Here is a 13,553-nt window from a genome sequence, read left to right on the forward strand (position 1 = left end):
ATGCAATGTGTATGCATCAGGCTCTGTGTGCTCAACTCTTTGCTTTGGGACCAAAAGGTCACTGGTTCGATTCCCTTGACCAGCAGGAATGGCTAAAGTACCCTTGAGCAAGGCACCTAACCCCCAACTGCTCTCCAATCTGCTGGGTATGTTGTACGTCGCTCTGGATAAGAGTGTCTGCTAAATGTCTGTAATGTAATTACAACCCCGATTCCAAAAAAGTTGGGACAAAGTACAAATTGTAAATAAAAACGGAATGCAATGATGTGGAAGTTTCAAAATTCCATATTTTATTCAGAATAGAACATAGATGACATATCAAATGTTTAAACTGAGAAAATGTATCATTTAAAGAGAAAAATTAGGTGAGTTTAAATTTCATGACAACAACACATCTCAAAAAAGTTGGGACAAGGCCATGTTTCCCACTGTGAGACATCCCCTTTTCTCTTTACAACAGTCTGTAAACGTCTGGGGACTGAGGAGACAAATTGCTCAAGTTTAGGGATAGGAATGTTAACCCATTCTTGTCTAATGTAGGATTCTAGTTGTTCAACTGTCTTAGGTCTTTTTTGTCGTATCTTCCGTTTTATGATGCGCCAAATGTTTTCTATGGGTGAAAGATCTGGACTGCAGGCTGGCCAGTTCAGTACCCGGACCCTTCTTCTACACAGCCATGATGCTGTAATTGATGCAGTATGTGGTTTGGCATTGTCATGTTGGAAAATGCAAGGTCTTCTCTGAAAGAGACGTCGTCTGGATGGGAGCATATGTTGCTCTAGAACCTGGATATACCTTTCAGCATTGATGGTGTCTTTCCAGATGTGTAAGCTGCCCATGCCACACGCACTAATGCAACCCCATACCATCAGAGATGCAGGCTTCTGAACTAAGCGCTGATAACAACTCGGGTCATCCTTCTCCTCTTTAGCCCGAATGACACGGTGTCCCTGATTTCCATAAAGAACTTCAAATTTTGATTCGTCTGACCACAGAACAGTTTTCCACTTTGCCACAGTCCATTTTAAATGAGCCTTGGCCCAGAGAAGACGTCTGCGCTTCTGGATCATGTTTAGATACGGCTTCTTCTTTGAACTATAGAGTTTTAGCTGGCAACGATGGATGGCACGGTGAATTGTGTTCACAGATAATGTTCTCTGGAAATATTCCTGAGCCCATTTTGTGATTTCCAATACAGAAGCATGCCTGTATGTGATGCAGTGCCGTCTAAGGGCCCGAAGATCACGGGCACCCAGTATGGTTTTCTGGCCTTGACCCTTATGCACAGAGATTCTTCCAGATTCTCTGAATCTTTTGATGATATTATGCACTGTAGATGATATGTTCAAACTCTTTGCAATTTTACACTGTCGAACTCCTTTCTGATATTGCTCCACTATTTGTCGGCGCAGAATTAGGGGGATTGGTGATCCTCTTCCCATCTTTACTTCTGAGAGCCGCTGCCACTCCAAGATGCTCTTTTTATACCCAGTCATGTTAATGACCTATTGCCAATTGACCTAATGAGTTACAATTTGGTCCTCCAGCTGTTCCTTTTTTGTACCTCTAACTTTTCCAGCCTCTTATTGCCCCTGTCCCAACTTTTTTGAGATGTGTTGCTGTCATGAAATTTCAAATGAGCCAATATTTGGCATGAAATTTCAAAATGTCTCACTTTCGACATTTGATATGTTGTCTATGTTCTATTGTGAATACAATATCAGTTTTTGAGATTTGTAAATTATTGCATTCCGTTTTTATTTACAATTTGTACTTTGTCCCAACATTTTTGGAATAGGGGTTGTAATTTAACTTGTTCAACATGACACACACACACTCAACAGAATACAGCTTAAATCACTCCGGCTAATATCTCTAGTTCAGAAACACGACCAAACAACAATCTTCACTTAATTTGAAGTGAAAGAGAAGCTGTATGTTTAAATAGTGAATGCAGCTTTTCTCCTGGATCTGACTGAAATCAGTTCCTGTTTCCTGTCCTCGTGTGACTAGATATGCTTGTGCTCACGCCAGGTGATACAGAGGATAAGATCAAGGAAAGTACTGAACACGTAGTCTGCCTAGCACAAATCCTCTGTGGACATGTTGAGTCCAGTGGAACTGTAGAGATGATCCTACAGAGCAGAGGGAGCTCTCGCCTACCCTTGTCTTTATAGACCATACTCGCCTTGCCAGACTGCACATCAAAAAGGTGGGGACACAAGACACTGGGCCTCTGTTCCACACGAGCCGCGGTGAACAAAGCCTCCATTGTCGTGGCACACCGAGAACGGCTATTTTGGGGAGACTGCTGGTTGACTGTGTGTCTTTAGCTGAGGCGCTGTGGTGCTATTTTAAAGACGTTAGACATTTTCAAGACGTGCATTTCATTCTGACATGAGTGGTCGTGACTCGTGACCAGAAGCGGTCTCTGGTGATGTATCATGTATAACACACACACACACACACACACACACACACACACACACACACACACACACACACACACACACAGGCAGCTATAGATATAGATAGATATTGATATTATGCACATGAGCAGAGAGACTGCTGGATGTCTGCTGTAACACTGGAGGCACGCTCACACTATATATATATCCCAGTCTGTATCTTTCAGTCAATCCTAGCATATCTGACTCCTCCATCCCTGGGAGCGTGACTGCACTTTAGATGAGAAAGGAGAAGAAATAGATGACTAGAACCCTTGAGATGTGTGTAGAGGCTTCATTAGCACAGCAGACCAGACATGGCTGGGAATGCCAGACACCATTACGTTCTGTTAGCATTCATACACACTTCCAAAGCTCAACCTTTGGAATTTTCAGAGAAAGGAAGAATGGTAAGAAGGAATGGGAGAGTGTGTTTAAGTGTGTGTACTTGAGAGTGAGTGGGGGGGGTCAGAGTAAGTGAAGGATTCAGGAACAAGCCAAAAAGAGGTTGCCACGGTCAGTAACAGCGCAGTAATTAAAAGTTAATCTCTCTCATCCTTACCTGCATATAAAAGCTGCCTCACTGCCACTAGGCTGCATTAAAAGGACCTCCAAATAGCATCAGAACAATGGACTTTCTAGAGCAAGCTTAAGAGAGCCTTAAGGAAAATATCTCGCAAATAAACAAACTTAGCTAAAAGTCGGTCTTTATGTCCGTCCTTTATAAAAAAAAGCTGCATGTTGAATTTGTTCTTAACGATATAACCACTAAAGTGATGAAAATAGACGGGACTATTTTTTGTCAGGGAGGCCGCCATAACTCCACCGTGCGTGATGTCATTTTCCGCAAGCACAGCGGAAGTGTACAAGTGCATGCTATACTAGCCAAAGCCCTTCCCACGCCTGCAGTGCATAGGGCGGTGCCGATCTCCGTTTCCGTAGCCATCGGCCTCTCGCCTATTACCGTACATAGCTAGGGTTACAATGGGGGGCTAGTCCTCTGGTAACCATGAGAGTTTGACTCCCCACTCGCATCTGTATTGCAGTATGCCTTGCCAGACGGCAGTAGGTACCATTTTTATGATGGTCTTTGGTATGACCCGACCATGAGTCGAACTCATGATCTCCCAATCGAGAGGCGGACATGCTAACCACTAGGCCAACTCACCGGTACATGCTATATGAGACTATAGTATAATATTATGGTCTAGCATGACTTCTTGGTCAATTTGTTTGCATTTCTCCAGCAATGCAGTACTAGAAAAGGAATCAAAATAAAGTAGAGGCTATAGTTTATCGCCTGTTTATTTAATTTTTTTAATTTTCTGCTTATCTTCCATCCGTTTTTTTAAATGCGTGACATGGTATGCTGTCGTGGTGTCGGTGTTTTGTGTTAAAACAAAATCAGGATCGCGTCTGGCTTCAGTTGTCATTTCTGCCTTGTGTCTCGCTTCTTCCCAGTGATTTTTTTTTTCATACAAGTCCTCCACAAAACAATCTTCTGTAAAATGCTCACTGCACAATTTGCTGCTTTTTCCAGGAGTAAAGTTTTCTCGATTTACTTGATGAAGCCACTTGGCCAAACGTCTCGGATCCGGGACGGAATGAAGAAGACGTGCGGAATCGTACGTCACACAGCGCCACCCTCGTTTTCATCTCCTAATACACCCATGTATCTGGCTAATCCAGTATGACCGCACCCAGGGAAATGGCCCAACGGACTGATGTTACAACTTTAAGATGTTTTTTAAATCTAAAGTCCGCTTAATTTTTTCGTCTAGAACATCTTGTATTACTGTACAATGATGACATTTCATAACCCTGTAATTTCAAAATTTCCTGGTTAATCGCTTTAAAGGAGAACTGAAGGCAATTTTTTTTATTATCAAAATTCTACTGATCTCATTTTATTAAATATTTTGTCACTGCTATAACAAGTTATGAGTGTTTGAAATATGCTCTGTAATATATCAGTCCATATGTCAAAGCAATGGCCGTAAACGAGATTCGTTGAGACCTGTGCGAGACATCATAGGACGGAAGTAAAACGTACAGCGGAAATCAAAATGACCGACGTCTGCCAACGTTGTCAAAAGACGCGCGCGCCCTCTTTTGAATGCTGACGTAATCAAGCCGGAAGTTGTGTTTGTTTTGATAGCAATCAGGAAAGTTTGAAAAAAGTAGGCAGTAATCGTTGTTTAAACTCTTTTTTGTGCAATATTTCGTTTGGAAAACAGTTTTCAAAATGGCGACACTGACACCTGGCTGACACTTCACGTTTCGAAGTCTCGCACAAGTTTCGTGAAGATCGCGTGGATAAGCGACGCCTGCCGTGGACCAAACGAACTAAATTCAACATGGCTGAAAACCGAATAGGCCGATAAGTGTAATATTTAATTTCAAGTAGTTGCCAATATGAGTCACAATATAAGGTTACTAAAACCTAACTGAATAACATTAATTAAGAAATAAAGCAAGTTTAACCCTTTGGTGACTGACCCCTTGAAAATGGTTCCTCCAGGAACGATGACATTTCAGTTGTCAAGACAACGGAAAAACTAAAATACAAGAGCATTTTGTTTTGTGCACAAGAGCATTGTGACGTATCTTTCTGTTTTTGTATTTTAGTTTTTCCGTTGTCTTGACAACTGAAATGTCATCGTTCCTGGAGGAACCATTTTCAAGGGGTCAGTCACCAAAGCGTTTTAAAAATGACTTCAGTTCTCCTTTAAGGAGAAAGGCTTCCTACTAGGAGTAAAAGCAGGCCCTTTGCTCCAAACCTACAGAAGATTTACTGAACAGTACACGCTAACAAAACAGTGCAAGAATACAATGGGATGGACTACACAGACAGATGCTCTAAATTTATATCCGACAACATGTCAGTATCAGTACTGCCCAATATTCAAAATCCTTTTTAAAGCATCATTATTAGGGGACACAGTTGGGGCTGCTGGAAACTGATGCAACCAGAACAAACCTCTCTGCAAACCAGGCAGCGTGAAGAGCCAGGTTTTGGATTAACCATGAATTGGAATTGTCCAGGTCATCTATTTGCAGTTAATATAAACATCCAAGGCAAGGCTTTTTTTTCTGATGGATATATCAATTAAGAGCCAAAGGAAGGCCTGCTGTAGTTGCATGGCTCCACATGGGCCATTATGGGCCAATTTAAATGCATCTAAGAGACCAGGTCCTGTGCGCCTGCCTCACAATCAGAGCTATCTCAGGGGACATCAGCTTGTATAAATTGAATCCAAATCAAAATTTCACTAACAATAGCTCCCGGCTGATGTTGTGTGCCACAGACGTTATTCAAGTCTAATTCAGTGCCTTTAACAAATTGTATGGAAGCAGGAAACATGAGAGGTGGTGAGCAAAACTCCAAACCTAAAATGAGCTTCTTTTATTAGTTTCTTTCTCGCCTCCATTCCTCTATTGGCAGTCCAGAGAGGGTAATATGGAGGTGTGGAAGGGAGACGGAGTAGGCCAGTGGCAGTAGCATAGGGAGGAAGAAGCATCCATCATCACATGTCACATCATTTCCTTTGACATGTCATTTTCACTTGGCCCCAGACAGGCTGTTCTGATTCATCGACTGTAACTACCACTTTGACCCAAAAGAGCCAGAAAAAAAAAAAAAGCTTTAGGCAATTCTTTTCTTTCTTTCTTTCTCTTTTGTGTCTGTAACCTATACAGCTGTCTACCAAAGTAAACAACGAGATGCTAAAATGTGCTCGCAATTTGTTCTGGATTCACAGTGCCTGACTTGAATGTTTGAATTGCGATGTGAACCATTGTCTATTGTACTGCGAAATCCATTCAGTAGAAAGAAGGGAGCAAAAGAATAGAAAATATGTCAGGCGTTTAAACTTGGAATTGTTATAGGTATACTTAGCCATTCTGCCGTTCCACTTTTAAAACACAGAAAAAGTACTTTATATATGCAAATATTTCAAATACAGCTACAAATTACCTCTGTGCTTCGCAGAATATTCAAGGACATCTCATAAATGTAAATTTCTAAGCTTTAACCTGAACTGCCATTGCCAACCCTTAGACATCAGAAAAAAAGAAAAAAAAAAAACATTCAAGCACTGGTAACTTTTTTAAACCATACAAGGATGGATGAAAACACAGGAGACAGTGAAAGATGGATTTCTGATATTTTATACCGTAGACAGAAATATAATCATCATCTTTGTCAGCCTCGGGATAGTGACAGAGCTTAGCTTACATTTCAACACATCGAAGCAGAACTCCGGTACAACAACGTGCCCATATTAATACTGGCAGGTTTATGCAGCAGGTCATAAACACTCATTAAAACCACGCATGCTAACATTTCCACAGGCTACTTTTTTTCTTATTTACAAAGGCTTATTGAATTTATTCATGCAATTTCACATCGGAAATTGTGTGTAGTAAATCTGTTTTGTGGCACTCGCTATAAATGACAAAAATATGCTTGACTAGCCAGGACAGAAACTCTAGCTTGCTAAGTCTCGTGGTTATTTAATTTGCTATAAAACTCTAACTGATTTTAATTGAGACTTGCTGTCCACTTCCCATAGTGAGCGAGCTCATTGTGCTTTAATGCTGCAACGTGTCCAGATAACAGAAGGCTTCAGCTTGACAAAGGGTGCAATGTCCCAAAAAATATCAGAAAAATGCGCCTCGGAAAACAGCCACCTTCCTTTTTCCGTCCTCTTTGGAATTACGATATTAGTAATTCACGTACACTGATGTTTACTGTTCCTCCAGAAATGCCAATGCAAGCTTTATATGATCTGTAGGTCGTAGAGATGTGCATGTCCACCGCCGAGGCCGATAGGATACACCTAGATGCACTGTCAATGATCCGATACATTAAAGATACATCTGAAACAACTGCTAAAGCGATACGATTCACCCCTATTGTGATGCAGTGCGATTTGACACAATTTGATTTAACACAACGTGATTCAATGCAATATGATGCAATGCGGGCGGCACGGTGGTGTAGTGGTTAGCGCTGTCGCCTCACAGCAAGAAGGTCCGGGTTCGAGCCCCGTGGCCGGCGAGGGCCTTTCTGTGCGGAGTTTGCATGTTCTCCCCGTGTCCATGTGGGTTTCCTCCGGGTGCTCCGGTTTCCCCCACAGTCCAAAGACATGCAGGTTAGGCTAACTGGTGACTTTAAATTGACCGTAGGTGTGAATGTGAGTGTGAATGGTTGTCTGTGTCTATGTGTCAGCCCTGTGATGACCTGGCGACTTGTCCAGGGTGTACCCCGCCTTTCGCCCGTAGTCAGCTGGGATAGGCTCCAGCTTGCCTGCGACCCTGTAGAACAGGATAAAGCGGCTAGAGATAATGAGATGAGATGATGCAATGCAAAAGAATATGATGCTATGCAATTCAATATGGTAGGTTCCTCCTCCATGATAATACTCCATGTGACTTGAGGAGGGTCCAGTGAGAGAAGGGACTTTTATTTTGAAATCCTGTTGGGGGTATGGCAAGAGAGTCACATGACTTATTTTGAAATCATGTCAAAGCCACGATGAGCAAGCCACCATTCTCTTGTTCATGCATATGACTCGCCTGGACACATCTCCAACTCGTGCAAGACTTGGCAGGGAGACGTGATGAGTTGGCCACTGACAGCAGTGGAGATGAGAGAGGGTGTGCCTAAGAAACAGTTTAGAGAAGAGAAATCATTCTAAATACATAACCGCAATTCTAAAAAAGTTGGGACGTTGTGTAACCTGTAAATAAAAAACAGAATGCGATAATTTCCAAATCATGGAAACTCTATATTTCATTGAAAATGGTACAAAGACAATATATCAAATGTTGAAACTGAGAAATGTTATTGTTTTTTGAAAAATATATGCTCATTTTGAATTTGATGTCAGCAACATGTTTCAAAAAAGTTGGGACAGGGGCATGTTTACCGCTGTGTTGCATCACCTCGACTTTTAACAACACTAAACATTTGGGAACTGTTGCGGTAGTTTTGAAAGAGAAATGTTGTCTCATTCTTGCCTGATATACAATTTCAGTTGCTCAACAGTTTGAGGTCTCATTTGTCGTATTTTGTGCTTCATAATGTGTCAAATGTTTCAAATAGGAGACAGGTCTGGACTGCAGGCAGGCCAGTTTAGCAACCGGACTCTTTTACTACAGAGCCATGCAGTTTTAATATGTGCAGAAAGTAGTTTGGCATTGTCTTGGTGAAAGAAGGAAGGTGTTGTGGCCATTTTTTTTTATAGCAAATATTTCCTGGCCACGCGAGGCAGAGTGTGGGGTTGTTTAGACACGCATTCCAAAGTGAGCACACACGGAGAGTGAAATAAAACGAGATGTTGTTCCATTTATTTTCCACAGTCCGGTTGACTTTCAATGAATCCAACAAACAAGGTAAAAAAAAGGGTATAAACTAAGAGGGTACGCTATGCGGTCGAAAACTGTGTCCTACTCACACTCTGTCTGCGAGGCACCTGTGAGTGTACCAATTAAATCTGTGATTCGCACCACCAATGTGCGTCGGAGGGAGGGGTTTCACAGTACCACCCACATCACAGGTGCATTGGGCCAGACAGAGGGTGTTTAGGTCCAGGTAAGTATATAAACAAAGAGGTAGGCATATAAACATAACAGGTAAGTATTTATAATAACTAACTAAAAATCTTTTTCTTTTACAGGTTGCCAGCAACTCAAAGCAAATTTCTATCAATCTCAAATATGGCTCCAATAGAAGGCCTTCCCTGAAAAAAGATTTTGTCTGGATGGCAGCATGTTGCTCTGAAATGTGTATATATCATTCAGCATTAATGATGCCTTCTCAGATGTACAAGCTACCCATGTTATGTGCACTAATGCACCCTCATACCATCACAGACGCTGGCTTTTGGTCCCTCTCCTCTTTAGCCTGGAGGACGTGGTGTCCATGATTTCTAAAAATAATTTCTACTTTTGATTCATCAGACCTCAGGACAATTTTCCACTTTGCCTCAGTCCATCGTAAAAGAGCTCGGGCCCAGAGAAGGTGGTGGTGTTTCTGGATATCTGGTTTTAACTTGCATTTGTGGATGCAGTAATGAACTGTGTTCACAGACGATGGTTTCCTGAAGTGTTCCTTAGCCCATACAGTGATTTCCACTACAGACACTTTTAATGCAGTGTCGCCTGGGGGCCTGAAGATCACAGGCATCCGATGTCAGTTTTCAGCCTTGTCTCTTGCATACAGAGATTTCTCCAGATTCTATGAAATTTTTAATGATATTATGGACCATAAATGATGTGATCCCCAAATTCTTTACAATTTTACAGTGAGGAACATTATTCTTAAAATTGTTGCACTGTTTGCCCACACAGTCTTTCACAGAACGGTGAACCCCTCCCCATCTTTACTTCTGAGAGACTCCGCCTCTCTGGGATGCTCTTTTTATACCCAATCATATTATTGACCTGTTGCCAATTAACCAAGTTAGGGTTTGTTTTAACATTATACAACTTTAGTCTTTTGTTGCCCCTGTCCCAACTTTTCTGAAACGTGTTGGTGACTTCAAATTCAAAATGAGCATATATTTTCAAATAAAGCAATAAAATGTCTCAGTTTCAACATCTGATATGTTGTCTTTGTACTATTTTCAATGAAATATAGGGTTTCCATGATTTGCAAATTTTCACATTATGTTTTTATTTACAGGTTACACAGCATCCCACCTTTTTTGGAATTGGAGTTGTAAAATTATTGGTCACATTTCTAAATAATAAAGGTATAGGGTGTCTACGTACTGATCATTATATAGTATATCAATAAATTGATTTTATTGATGCAAAGATGCATCATCCCAAATTTTATGCAGTGCACACTTTTTAAATTGGGGAAATCACATTGTGAACTTTTAAATCGGTGCACTGGTGCAAATCGGTGACTCTTACCATCCCTAGTAGGTTGGCTAGATAGCAAGTTAACTTGCTTACATGTGGGTTTTTCTCCTGTATAGTGAAACTTTTGACACCTGCTAAGAAGAATTATAGCTTGTGAAATGAGTTTTATTCCATGCCCACAGTGACAGCATGACATGCATCAGGGGAAGCCATGGCCTAATGGTTAGAGAAGCAGCTTTGGGACTAAAAGGTTGCTGGATTTAATTCCCTGGACCAGCAGGAATGGCTGAAGTGCCCTTAAAGCTACGGTCACACTACAGCTCGCGATGCTTTGCGATGGGTTATCGATGAAAATGAGGCATTTTGGTGGCGATGCATGGCGATATAAAGGTGAGCTAAAAGTTGTGGTCACACAGCAGGCGAACATTTGACTATCACGCCTTTGCGCGCTTGAGTCTGGCACAGCTCAAGCAGCCACGCATGCTCACGGCGCGCGTTGTGCGTGCTCTTGGGACTGATTGTTATGGGAAACACCTGATGGTGATTTGAGCGCAATCAGCACACGCATATAAGGATGCTGTTTTCACAGAGACTTTGCGAAGTATTATCACTGTCTTAGCCATGTTTAAGGCTCTAGTTAAATCCTTTGATTTATGGTTTGATTTCGGTTTAATTTGTGTTTTGTTACTTCTGACCTTGCCTCATGTTTTGTTTTTGTAAATATCACACCTGCTAATAAACATTTTCCTGCACTTGCATCCATCTCCCGCCGCATACCTGATAGAATACTTGCAAAGTCTCTGTGAAAACAGTGTCCTTATATGCACATGCTGATTGCACTCAAATCAGCATCAGGTGTTTCCCATAACAACTGGGTCCCAAGCGCGTGCACACAACGCGCTCCGAAGGATCCTTGAATGTAAATGCACTTTTTAAGTCTCGGCTAAGGTTAGGCTGTGCTGAACTGCTGTGTCGATGAGGCTCCCGCGAGCATCGGGGATATGGATTCAAGACAAATAAATCTCAAGAGGCTCGAATAAGGTTCCCTGAGCTTCTGGAAATATTCTCAAACCCATCTGTGAGTATTCGCTGCTTAGTTTGCCGACGAAAATATCGCCACACAAATTTTTTGTGACATTTTTGGCCATTCATGAGGTGGAGACACAACAAAAAACAACTCGCGAATCTTGGAGAACATTTGCCGCATGGGCTTCAAATGATTGGTGGCGATGCTACCAATTTTTCATCGGCAAGTATTCGCCAAACCCATTGTGAGCTGTAGTGTGACCAGGGCCTAAGCAAGGTACCTAACCCCCAACTGCTCCCCAGGCTGCTCTGGGTATGCTGTACATCACTCTGGATAAAAGCGTCTGCGAAATGCTATTAATACAATTTACATGAGAAAACCATGTTAGCTAAGCTAAACAGACTATTACGTGCTTGAGTAATTATTTTAAACATTGTCCCCCACCACCCCCTCCTGATTTTATTTTCAGCCACTGTACAGTGATGCTTGAAAGTTTGTGAATCCTTTAGAATTGTCTAGATTTCTGCATAAATATGACCTAAAACATCATCAGATTTTCACACAAGTCCTAAAAGTAGATAAAGAGAACCCAGTTAAACAAATGAGACAAAAATATTATACTTGGTCATTTATTTATTGAGGAAAATGATCCAATATTCCATATCTGTGAGTGACAAAAGTATGTGAACCTTTACTTTCAGTATCTGGTGTGACCCCCTTGTGGAGCAATAACTGCAACTAAACGTTTCCGGTAACTGTTGATCCATCCTGCACACCAGCTTGGAGGAATTTTAGCCCGTTCCTCCGTACAGAACAGCTTCAACTCTGGGATGTTGGTGGGTTTCCTCACATGAACTGCTCACTTCAGGTCCTTCCCAAACATTTCGACTGGATTAAGGTCAGGACTTTGACTTGGCCATTCTAAAACATTAACTTTATTCTTCTTTAACCATTCTTTGGTAGAACGACTTGTGTGCTTAGGATCGTTGTCTTGCTGCATGACCCACCTTCTCTTGAGATTCAGTTCATGGACAGATGTCCTGACATTTTCCTTTAGAATTTGCTGGTATAATTCAGAATTCATTGTTCCATCAATGATGGCAAGCCGTCCTGGCACAGATGCAGCAAAACAGGCCCAAACCATGATACTACCACCACCATGTTTCACAGATGGGATAAGGTTCTTATGCTGGAATGCAGTGTTTTCCTTTCTCCAAACATAACGCTTCTCATTTAAACCAAAAAGTTCTATTTTGGTCTCATCCATCCACAAAACATTTTTCCAATAGCCTTCTGGCTTGTCTACATGATCTTTAGCAAACTGCAGACGAGCAGCAATGTTCTTTTTGGAGAGCACTGGGTTTCTCCTTGCAACCCTGCCATGCACACCATTGTTGTTCAGTGTTCTCCTGATGGTGGACTCATGAACATTAACATTAGCCAATGTGAGAGAGGCCTTCAGTTGCTTAGAAGTTACCCTGGGGTCCTTTGTGACCTTGTCGACTATTACACGCCTTGCTCTTGGAGTGATCTTTGTTGGTCAACCACTCCTGGGGAGGGTAACAATGGTCTTGAATTTCCTCCATTTGTACACAATCTGTCTGACTGTGGATTAGTGGAGTCCAAACTCTTTAGAGATGGTTTTGTAACCTTTTCCAGCCTGATGAGCATCAACAATGCTTTTTCTGAGGTCCTCAGAAATCTCCTTTCTTCGTGCCATGATACACTTCCACACCCACGTGTTGTGAAGATCAGACTCTGATAGATCCCTGTTCTTTAAATAAAACAGGGTGCCCACTCACACCTGATTGTCATCCCATTGATTGAAAACACCTGACTCTAATTTCACCTTCAAATTAACTGCTAATCCTAGAGGTTCACATACTTTTGCCACTCACAAATATGTAATATTGGATCATTTTCTTCAATAAATAAATGACCAAGTATAATATTTTTGTCTCATTTGTTTAACTGGGTTCTCTTTATGTACTTTTAAGACTTGTGTGAAAATCTGATGATGTTTTAGGTCATATTTATGCAGAAATGTAGAAAATTCAAAAGGGTTCACAAACGTTCAAGCACCACTGTATGACACATTTGAAAGTAAATGAAGAAGTATTAAGATTGGAAAGAATTAAGAAAGCAGGCGGGGTTTTATTAGAAGTTCAGCAGTATTTGAGAAATTAATAAGTTTTTTTTTTACA

The 13,553-nt window shown here is 41.4% G+C and overlaps 1 protein-coding gene across 3 annotated transcripts in view; it reads right to left on the reverse strand.

Moving 5' to 3' along the window:
* The window catches only part of LOC132883759 (kelch-like protein 29), a 493,942-nt gene that overhangs the window by 187,481 nt on the left and 292,908 nt on the right, over positions 1–13,553 (reverse strand). The window lies entirely within an intron of this gene.

The sequence above is a fragment of the Neoarius graeffei genome, chromosome 3, assembly GCF_027579695.1.
Source record: "Neoarius graeffei isolate fNeoGra1 chromosome 3, fNeoGra1.pri, whole genome shotgun sequence".
NCBI classification, from domain to species: domain Eukaryota; kingdom Metazoa; phylum Chordata; class Actinopteri; order Siluriformes; family Ariidae; genus Neoarius; species Neoarius graeffei.